Below are 11192 nucleotides of genomic sequence, written 5' to 3' on the forward strand. Positions count from 1 at the left end.
AACCGTTCCGGGTTGCGATAAACACCGATGTATTCAATGCTGGCGACTTTGAGTCGAAACCAGACCGGGTTAAGAAACTCCGGGTTATAAGTGATTACGTACTGACAACTTGTAGTTGACAGCCTAGCCGGGTAGATGAACACCGGTTTATCAAAACATTAGAAATATCATCTGAGGAGAAAAAACTTAGCAAATAAAAGCAAATGAAACCCTTGTAGTCGAGGCTTTTCATGGGATGCAAGGCCCCAAATTTGAGGCTTTTCATGGGCTGCTAGGCCACTGAGTTAAACCATTTTACAAAGCCTTTTAAGATGGTCCTCAATCCTTAACCAATCATCATTTTAACTTGACAAGTTCAGGGTCTTATCAGAGTAACTTGTCAAAGTTCGATGGGTCATACCAGGTTTACCTGGGCGGAGTGACTTACTTAAAAAGGCAGGCTAACCTGGGGTTTTAGGTGTATACACAAGGCTTCCAAGCCATGGCTTGATAGCCTATTACAAGTGTAGATTCTTTGTTCATTGCGACAGCAAAGAATCCCCAAGTAACATTTTGAGCTGTGCTCAGTGGGTGCCTATGTTTGAGTTGTTGTTTTACAACACTCTCTTTGGCCCCGGAGTAATTTGGCTTTGAGCTGATCAAGAGGTGTGACTATGGTTCGGATACGACCAAGCCCCCAAGTGATGTTGTGGCATTGCGCCGATCAAGAGGTATAGCTATGGTTCGGATACGACCAAGCCCCCAAGTGATATTGTATAAAGCTTTGATAGGCTGAATCAAGGGGTAAACCGGATGCCGCTTTATAAACAGAAGCCCCATGTAACCACACATGATGTAAGAAAAACAATAGATACCCCGCTTTAGCTGAGGTTCCGGTTTACTTTTTTGATCATAATATATACATTGTCATAACTATGTACAAAAGCAGAGCCTACGGCTCAAGTATAGTAGGGCCGAAGATGAGCGATATTCCATGGCCGGTGGGTCTCCTCCTCCAATTTACGTGAGTCTTTGCGTTCTCGAACATCGATTAGGTAGTATGACCCGTTGTGCAAATTCTTGCTAACCACAAAGGGTCCTTCCCAAGGGGGGGATAACTTGTGCATATCCGTCTGATCCTGGATGAGTCGGAGCACCAAATCGCCTTCTTGAAAGGTTCTGGTTCTAACCCGGCAACTATGATAACGACACAAATCTTGCTGATAAATCGCCGAACGGGCTGCTGCCATGTCACGCTCCTCATCTAACAAGTCGAGAGCTTCCTGCCGCGCCTTCTCATTGTTAGCTTCGACATATGCCACCACACGGGGCGAGTCATGACGGATGTCACTAGGAAGAACCGCCTCCGCTCCATAAACCATGAAAAAAGGCGTGTACCCCGTCGATCTGTTGGGTGTGGTATTGATGCTCCATAACACAGAAGGTAACTCCTCAACCCAACAACCTGGCATCCGTTGCAAAGGAACCATAAGCCTGGGTTTGATGCCTCTCAAGATCTCTTGGTTGGCCCTCTCCGCTTGACCATTGGACTGGGGGTGAGCCACCGATGATACATCAAGCCAGATGTCCTCATGTCGACAGAACTCCTTCATGGCACCCTTTGACAGATTGGTGCCATTATCTGTTATAATGCTATGTGGAAAGCCAAACCGGAAGATCACCTTTTTGATGAATTGAACCGCCATAGCTGCATCACACTTACTGACTGGCTCTGCCTCCACCCCACTTAGTGAACTTATCAACCGCCACCAGAAGGTGGGTCTTCTTATCCTTGGATCTCTTAAAGGGTCCAACCATATCGAGCCCCCAAGTCGCAAACGGCCAAGTAATTGGAATCATCCTCAACTCTTGAGCCGGTACATGAGCCCGTCGTGAGAACTTTTGACATCCATCACACCTTTTGACCAAGTCCTCGGCATCAGCATGAGCCGTCAACCAATAGAAACCGTGACGAAACGCCTTGGCTACCAGCGATTTTGAACTGGCGTGGTGACCACAATCTCCTTCGTGGATCTCACGCAGAATTTCACGGCCTTCTTCAGGGGATACACAGCGTTGAAACGCCTCTGTCACACTGCAATGATGTAACTCTCCATTGATAATAGTCATGGACTTGGACTGCCGGATTATCTGCCTGGCCGAAGTTTCGTCTTCTGGTAACTTGCCCCGGTTCATATACGCCAAATATGGAACCGTCCAATCCGGAATAACATGAAGAGCCGCCACCAATTGAGCCTCCGGATCAGGAACAGCCAAATCCTCTTCGCCAGGGAGCTTAATGGACGGATTATGCAGCACATCCAGAAAGACATTATGTGGAACCGGTTTACGTTGGGAACCCAAGCGGCTTAAAGCGTCCGCCGCTTCATTCTTCCGCCGGTCCACATGATCCACCTGATAACCTTTGAAGTGACCTGCAACAATATCCACCTCACGACGATATGCCGCCATGAGTGGGTCCTTGGAGTCCCAAGTGCCGGACACTTGTTGAGCCACCAGGTCCGAATCACCAAAGCACTTAACTCGGCCGAGATTCATCTCTTTAGCCATTCGAAGACCATGGAGTAAAGCCTCATATTCAGCTGCATTGTTAGTGCAAGGGAACATTAAACGGAGAACATAACAAAACTTATCACCTCGTGGGGAAGTTAAAACGACTCCAGCCCCCGAGCCCTCCAATTGCCTGGACCCATCAAAATGAATAGTCCAATAAGTATGATCCGGCTTCTCTTTCGGCGCCTGTAGTTCCATCCAATCATTGATAAAATCCACAAGTGCCTGAGATTTGATCGCCGTTCGGGGAATGTATTTTAACCCGTGAGGCCTAAACTCAATAGCCCACTTAGCAATCCGGCCAGTTGCTTCCCTGTTCTGGATTATATCCCCCAAAGGAGTGGAGCTGACCACCGTGATTGGATGACCTTGGAAATATTGCTTAAGCTTCCGGCTTGCCATAAAAACTCCATACACCAGTTTCTGCCAATGCGGGTACCTTTGCTTGGACTCTATAAGTACCTCACTGATATAATAAACCGGCCGTTGAACCAGATAATCCTTTCCAGCCTCCTTGCGCTCCACCACAATAGCCACACTGACAGCCCGGGCGTTAGCTGCCACATATAGTAACAATGGCTCCTTATCAATAGGAGCAGCAAGAACCGGCGGATTAGAGAGCTGCCGCTTTAAGTCCTCAAACGCTTCATTGGCGGTGTTACTCCAGACGAAGTTATCCGTTTTCTTCAGCATCTGATATAAAGGAATGGCCTTCTCCCCAAGGCGACTGATAAACCGGCTCAACGCGGCAATCCGGCCTGCCAGGCGTTGAACATCATTAATACACTTCGGTTTAGCCAAAGAAGTTATAGCCTTGATTTTCTCCGGATTAGCTTCGATGCCTCTGTTAGATACCAGAAAACCCAAGAGCTTGCCTGCCGGCACACCGAAAACACACTTGGCCGGATTAAGCATCATTTTATAAACCCGCAGGTTATCAAAGGTCTCCTTGAAGTCATCTATCAACGTCTCCTTTTGTCTAGATTTTACCACGATATCATCCACATAAGCATGAACATTGCGGCCGATCTGATCATGAAGACAATTCTGCACACAACGCTGATAAGTCGCCTGGGCACTCTTGAGCCCAAAGGGCATTGACACATAGCAGAAGGCTCCAAAGGGAGTTATGAAGGCTGTCTTCTCCTGGTCCTTAACTGCCATTTTTATCTGATGATAACCAGAATACGCATCCAGAAAGCTCAAACGCTCACAACCCGCCGTAGCATCAATGATTTGATCAATACGCGGGAGGGCAAAAGGATCTGCTGGGCAAGCCTTGTTGAGATCTGTATAGTCCACACACATACGCCAAGTGCCGTTCTTCTTAAGTACTAGCCCCGGATTAGCCAACCACTCAGGATGAAACACTTCGATGATAAACCCAGCCGCCAAGAGCCTGGCTACCTCCTCACCAATAGCTTTGCGTCTTTCTTCATTGAACTGGCGAAGAAAGTGCTTGACCGGTTTAAACTTGGGATCAACATTAAGTGTGTGCTCAGCGAGTTCCCTCGGTACACCTGGCATGTCAGAAGGTTTCCATGCAAAGATGTCCCGGTTCTCACGGATGAACTCGATGAGCGCGCTTTCCTATTTCGGATCCAAGTTAGTGCTGATGCTAAACTGCTTGGATGAATCGCCAGGAACGGAATCAACAAGCTTAGTCTCATCAGCCGATTTAAACTTCAAGGCCGGTTCATGCTCCGTAGTTGGCTTTTTCAAAGAAGTCATATCCGTCGGATCAACATTGTCCTTGTAGAACTTTAACTCTTCTGTTGCACAAACCGACTCAGCATATGCCACATCACCTTCTTCACATTCCAAAGCGATCTTGCGGCTCCCGTGCACTGTGATAGTCCCCTTATGACCTGGCATCTTGAGCTGCATATAGACATAACAGGGCCTTGCCATGAACTTAGCATAAGCCAGCCGTCCAAACAGGGCATGATATGGGCTCTTAATTTTCACCACCTCAAAGGTCAACGTCTCTGATCTTGAATCATGCTCATCACCAAACGCAACCTCCAGAGCTATCTTACCAACTGGATATGCCGATTTACCAGGCACCACACCATGGAAGACCGTGTTGGACGGTTTAAGATTTTTATCTGTTAACCCCATGCGACAGAGAGTTTCATAGTAGAGGATATTGATACTACTCCCTCCATCCATGAGTACTTTGGTGAACTTATAACCTCCCACCTGAGGTGCCACCACCAACGCCAGATGACCCGGATTATCAACCCGGGGTGGATGATCCTCTCGACTCCACACAATAGGCTGTTCGGACCAGCGTAGATAACGGGGCACCACCGGTTCAACGGAATTCACTGCCCTTTTATGAAGCTTCTGATCGCGCTTGTCCAGGCTAGTGTTGAAGACATGATACTGCCCGCTATTCAACTGCATCGGGTTGCTCTGGTAACCCGACTACTACTGCTGCTGCTGATTTCCCTGATGATTATAACCACCTTGGTTGCCTTGATTGCCTTGATTGCCATGTCCACTCTGATTACCGTGAAAACCTGAACCGGAACTGCCTCCACCGTAACCCGAACCATGAGATCCGGGGCCTGAACCGCCGCCCGGTCCATGATCATACCGAAAAAATCGGAATTTTTGAACTCCTGCATGATATAACAATCCTTCCAGAGGTGCGTGGCTGGTTTCTCCTGCGACCCATGCTTTGAGCAAGGATGGTTTAACAGATAAGACATGCGCTCTGGATTAGGGCTTGGTCCTCCACTATGCCGGGCCGGTTTACCTTTACGCCGCTGGCCCTTGTCCTGCGCGTTTGTATTAGCCACAAAGTCTATTCTGTTATCTGCTTTACGCTTACCACTGTTTCCATGGCCCGCCGGGTTATGCTGCTGCCCCTTGGTGTTGCTGCCCTTCTTTCCCTTCCCTGTCTTATCATCGCCAGACTCGGGATCCTTGGTACTATCGGAGTCGGCATATTTCACCAGAGCGGCCATGAGAGTCCCCATGTCATTGCAGTGACGTTTGAGCCGTCCCAATTTCAACTTCAGAGGTGCAAAACGGCAATTGCCTTCCAATGTCAAAACTGCTGTATCAGCGTTGATGCGGTCCGATGAATGCAAAATTTCCGAAACCCGGCGCACCCAATGGGTTGTCGATTCTCCTTCCTCCTGGACACAGGCAGCTAAGTCCACAATTGACATGGGTTGCTTGCATGTATCCTTGAAATTCTGGATGAACCGGGCCGTCAGCTCGGCCCATGACCCAATGGAGTGAGCTGGCAAGTTTTTCAACCAAGTGCGAGCCGTTCCTTCCAACATCATGGTAAAGTATTTAGCGCACGCCGCATCGTCCACATCCAGCATCTCCATTGCCATCTCATAGCTTTCAACCCATGACTCGGGGGATAAATCGGCGGTGTAATTCGGCACTTTACGTGGGCCTTTGAAATCCTTGGGCAGGCGCACGTTGCGCAGCACTGGGACGAGACATGGCACTCCCAAAGAGCTGGAAGTAACTCCTAGTTCCACCGACGTGGTTGGACGAACCGGAGTAAGTTGGCGGGCCTCATGCTGCACCGCTAACTCGGCCTCTCGACGTGCCCTAGCATGATTCATCACCTCCTGAGCATCACCACCGCCACCCGCCGGGTTATGGCCACGGGGCGGATCACGGTTTCGCGCACTGCTTGACACAGCCGGTTCATCGATACGCCTGCTGTAGCTCCGGCTTGGGCGGGGAGTAGAATGGATCCTTTCGCGACTATAGGAATAAGCCTGCTGCTGAGTTAAAGCTGTCTGAAGGAGCTCCCTAGCCCGTCGCGTCTCAACCGCTACCGGGGACTCGCCTTCGATCGGGAGGGCCGCCAGTCGTGAAGCGGCCGCGACAATGTTATCCATCGGGTTAGAGTAGTGGCCCGGTGGTGTAGGGACGTGCTGCTATGGGACGAGGTTCTGACGAGGTGGATATGTCAGACGTGGCTGAACCGGCGCTCCCGTTTCAGGTGCCTCTGTCCGGTTTACTACTGGCGGATTACTGGTCCCTGCTCCCGGGGTATTGAAGAGGTTCCTGGTGTCATAAACCGGCGGCAAGTGAGACCGGTACCTTCTTCTCATAACGTCGTTTGATGCACTCTGATCCAACATAAGCCGATAGGCCTGTGCATCTAACGCGGCCCGTTCTGCAGTCATCCTAGCATCCTCTGCTGCCAAATCGGCCTTAGCCTGCGTGATCTGATCCTTCACCTTTGCAATCTCCGCAGTATGCTCATCCGGATTCGCCGGATTAACCTCCGCCATCAGTGTTGCCAAAGCGTCGAACAAATCAGATAAAACCTGAGTCGGCGGTCGCACAGGGCCTCCTGCCCCGGCCGCTGTCGCCGCTGCTGATCCGGAAATCACCGCCGCTGCGGTCAAAGAGTGGAGCACTGGCTGTGCACCGGCCATGAAGATCGCAACATGATTTGGCGGATCAAAGGTGTCCGGAATACTATCGCCATCGGAATAGCCCCCAATCCGGCCATCTTGCAACTGATATAACGACTCGGTGTCTCCGGTCGATGACTCGTCGCCGGAATAAACGACGGTTTCACCCCCAGATTCCGATCTGTCCTCAGATTCCCCTCCGTGGATGACCCCCACGAAGGCACGCTTCATGACAGGCTTAACCCGGGCAGATCTTGCGCGCTGAGCCGTTTCGACGAGGTCGGTGCAGATGTCCGGCTCAGGGCCCGGTTCGCCGATCTTGCCAATGAAAATGTGTATGCCGCCGAAGGGGACCCGGTACCCGTACTCGATTGAGCCGGCCTCGGGGCCCCAGCCTGCGTCGTCGATGTAGAGCTTGCCACGACGACTCTTGGTCATCCGGCCCACAGCGTAGCCCTTGAGTCCTTCGAAGCTGCCCTCTAAGAACTCGAAACCATCGTGCGATAGCCCCACGGTGGGCGACAACTGTCGTGGTTTGGTCATGGCAGATGTCCTAAGGAAAGGACTTAGTCGTGGAGCCATCGCTACGGGTTAGCTTAAAGGGGTTAAAGCGGACAAGGGACGCGGAGAGTTATACTGGTTCGGCCCCTTGCAGTGAAGGTAAAAGCCTAATCCAGTTGTTTTGGAATTGCTAGGGTTTTGATGACCAGGGAGCGAATATGCTTTGCCTGAGTCTCGAGTTGTTGTCTGTTCTCCTTAAACCGCCGCCGGGTCGTCCCCTTATATACATGGGTTGACGACCGTCGGTTTATAGAATCCCGAGGCCGGCTCATAAACATGTCCGGCTCGGTCTCTGCTCTTTCTATCTTACAACACAAGTTTACATATCAGTACCGGTTTATGTCTACAGGCCTTAAACCGGCTTTGGGCCCTGGGCCTTCATAAAGCGTCACCGCCTTTGTCTTCATGGGCTTCAGATATAGTGAACTACTATGGGGTTTGAAGGAAATATGCCCTAGAGGCAATAATAAAGTTATTATTTATTTCCTTATATCATGATAAATGTTTATTATTCATGCTAGAATTGTATTAACCGGAAACATAATACATGTGTGAATACATAGACAAACAGAGTGTCACTAGTATGCCTCTACTTGACTAGCTCGTTGATCAAAGATGGTTAAGTTTCCTAGCCATTGACATGGGTTGTCATTTGATTAACGGGATCACCTCATTAGGAGAATGACGTGATTGACTTGACCCATTCCGTTAGCTTAGCACTCGATCTTTTAGTATGTTGCTATTGCTTCTTCATGACTTATACATGTTCCTATGACTATGAGATTATGCAACTCCCGTTTACCGGAGGAACACTTTGTGTGCTACCAAACGTCACAACGTAACTGGGTGATTATAAAGGTGATCTACAGGTGTCTCCAAAGGTACTTGTTGGGTTGGCGTATTTCGAGATTAGGATTTGTCACTCCGATTGTCGGAGAGGTATCTCTGGGCCCACTCGGTAATGCACATCACTATCAGCCTTGCAAGCATTGTAACTAATGAGTTAGTTGCGGGATGATGTATTACGGAACGAGTAAAGAGACTTGCCGGTAACGAGATTGAACTAGGTATTGAGATACCGACGATCGAATCTCGGGCAAGTAACATACCGATGACAAAGGGAACAACGTATGTTGTTATGCGGTCTGACCGATAAAGATCTTCGTAGAATATGTGGGAGCCAATATGAGCATCCAGGTTCCGCTATTGGTTATTGACCGGAGAGGTGTCTCGGTCATGTCTACATAGTTCTCGAACCCGTAGGGTCCGCACGTTTAACGTTACGATGACGGTTATATTATGAGTTTATGTGTTTTGATGTACCAAAGGGGTTCGGAGTCCCGGATGAGATCGGGGACATGACGAGGAGTCTCGAAATGGCCGAGACGTAAAGATCGATATATTGGACGACTATATACGGACTTCGGAAAGGTTCCGAGTGATTCGGGTATTTTTCGGAGTACCGGAGAGTTACGGGAATTCGTATTGGGCCTTAATGGGCCATACGGGAAAAGTGAGAAAGACCCCAAAGGGTGGCCGCACCCCTCCCCATGGACTAGTCCGAATTGGACTAGGGAGGGGGGTCGCTCCCTTCCCTCTTTCTCCTTCTCCCTTCCCTTCTCCTATTCCAACAAGGAAAGGAGGAGTCCTACTCCCGGTGGGAGTAGGACTCCCCCCTTGGCGCGCCCTCCTCCTTGGCCGGCAGCCTTCCCCTTGCTCCTTTATATACGGGGGCAGGGGGGCACCCCATAGACACAACAATTGATCTAATGATCTCTTAGCCGTGTGCGGTGCCCCCTCCACCATATTACACCTCGATAATATCGTAGCGGTGCTTAGGAGAAGCCCTGCGTCGGTAGAACATCATCATCGTCACCACGCCGTCGTGCTGACGAAACTCTCCCTCAACGCTCGGCTAGATCGGAGTTCGAGGGACGTCATCGAGCTGAACGTGTGCTGAACTCGGAGGTGCCGTGCGTTCGGTACTTGATCGGTCGGATCGTGAAGACGTACGACTACATCAACCGCGTTGTGTTAACGCTTCCGCTTTCGGTCTACGAGGGTACGTGGACAACACTGTCCCCTCTCGTTGCTATGCATCACTATGATCTTGCGTGTGCGTAGGAATTTTTTTGAAATTACTACGTTCCCCAACAGTGGTATCAGAGCCTGGTTTTATGCGTTGATGCTATGCACGAGTAGAACACAAGTGAGTTGTGGGCGATATAAGTCATACTGCTTACCAGCATGTCATACTTTGGTTCAGCGGTATTGTGAGATGAAGTGGCCCGGACCGACATTACGCGTACGCTTACGCGAGACTGGTTTCACCGTTACGAGCACTCATTGCTTAAAGGTGACTGGCGGGTGTCTGTCTCTCTCACTTTAGTTGAACCGAGTGTGGCTACGCCCGGTCCTTGCGAAGGTTAAAACAACACCAACTTGACAAACTATCGTTGTGGTTTTGATGCGTAGGTAAGAACGGTTCTTGCTAAGCCCGTAGCAGCCACGTAAAACTTGCAACAACAAAGTAGAGGACGTCTAAGTTGTTTTTGCAGGGCATGTTGTGATGTGATATGGTCAAGACATGATGCTATATTTTATTGTATGAGATGATCATGTTTTGTAACCGAGTTATCGGCAACTGGCAGGAGCCATATGGTTGTCGCTTTATTGTATGAAATGCAATCGCCCTGTAATGCTTTACTTTATCACTAAGCGGTAGCAATAGTCGTAGAAGCATAAGATTGGCGAGACGACAATGATGCTACGATGGAGATCAAGGTGTCGCGCCGGTGACGATGGTGATCATGACGGTGCTTCGGAGATGGAGATCACAAGCACAAGATGATGATGGCCATATTATATCACTTATATTGATTGCATGTGATGTTTATCTTTTATGCATCTTATCTTGCTTTGATTGACGGTAGCATTATAAGATGATGTCTCACTAAAATTTCAAGATAAAAGTGTTCTCCCTGAGTATGCACCATTGCGAAAGTTCTTCGTGCTGAGACACCACGTGATGATCGGGTGTGATAGGCTCTACGTTCAAATACAATGGGTGCAAAACAGTTGCACACGCGGAATACTCATGTTAAACTTGACGAGCCTAGCATATGCAGATATGGCCTCGGAACACGGAGACCGAAAGGTCGAGCGTGAATCATATAGTAGATATGATCAACATAGTGATGTTCACCGTTGAAACTACTCCATCTCACGTGATGATCGAACATGGTTTAGTTGATATGGATCACGTGATCACTTAGAGGATTAGAGGGATGTCTATCTAAGTGGGAGTTCTTAAGTAATATGATTAATTGTATTTAAATTTATCATGAACTTAGTCCTGATAGTATTTTGCAAATTATGTTGTAGATCAAAAGCTCGCGTTGTTGCTTCCCTATGTTTATTTTGATATGTTCCTAGAGAAAAATTATGTTGAAAGATGTTAGTAGCAATGATGCGGATTGGATCCGTGGTCTGAGGATTATCCTCATTGCTGCACAGAAGAATTATGTCCTTGATGCACCGCTAGGTGACAGACCTATTGCAGGAGCAGATGCAGACGTTATGAATGTTTGGCTAGCTCAATATGATGACTACTTGATAGTTTAGTGCACCATGCTTAACGGCTTAGAATCGGGACTTCAAAGACGTTTTGAACGT

The sequence above is a fragment of the Aegilops tauschii genome, chromosome 4, assembly GCF_002575655.3.
Source record: "Aegilops tauschii subsp. strangulata cultivar AL8/78 chromosome 4, Aet v6.0, whole genome shotgun sequence".
In the NCBI taxonomy this organism is placed as follows: domain Eukaryota; kingdom Viridiplantae; phylum Streptophyta; class Magnoliopsida; order Poales; family Poaceae; genus Aegilops; species Aegilops tauschii.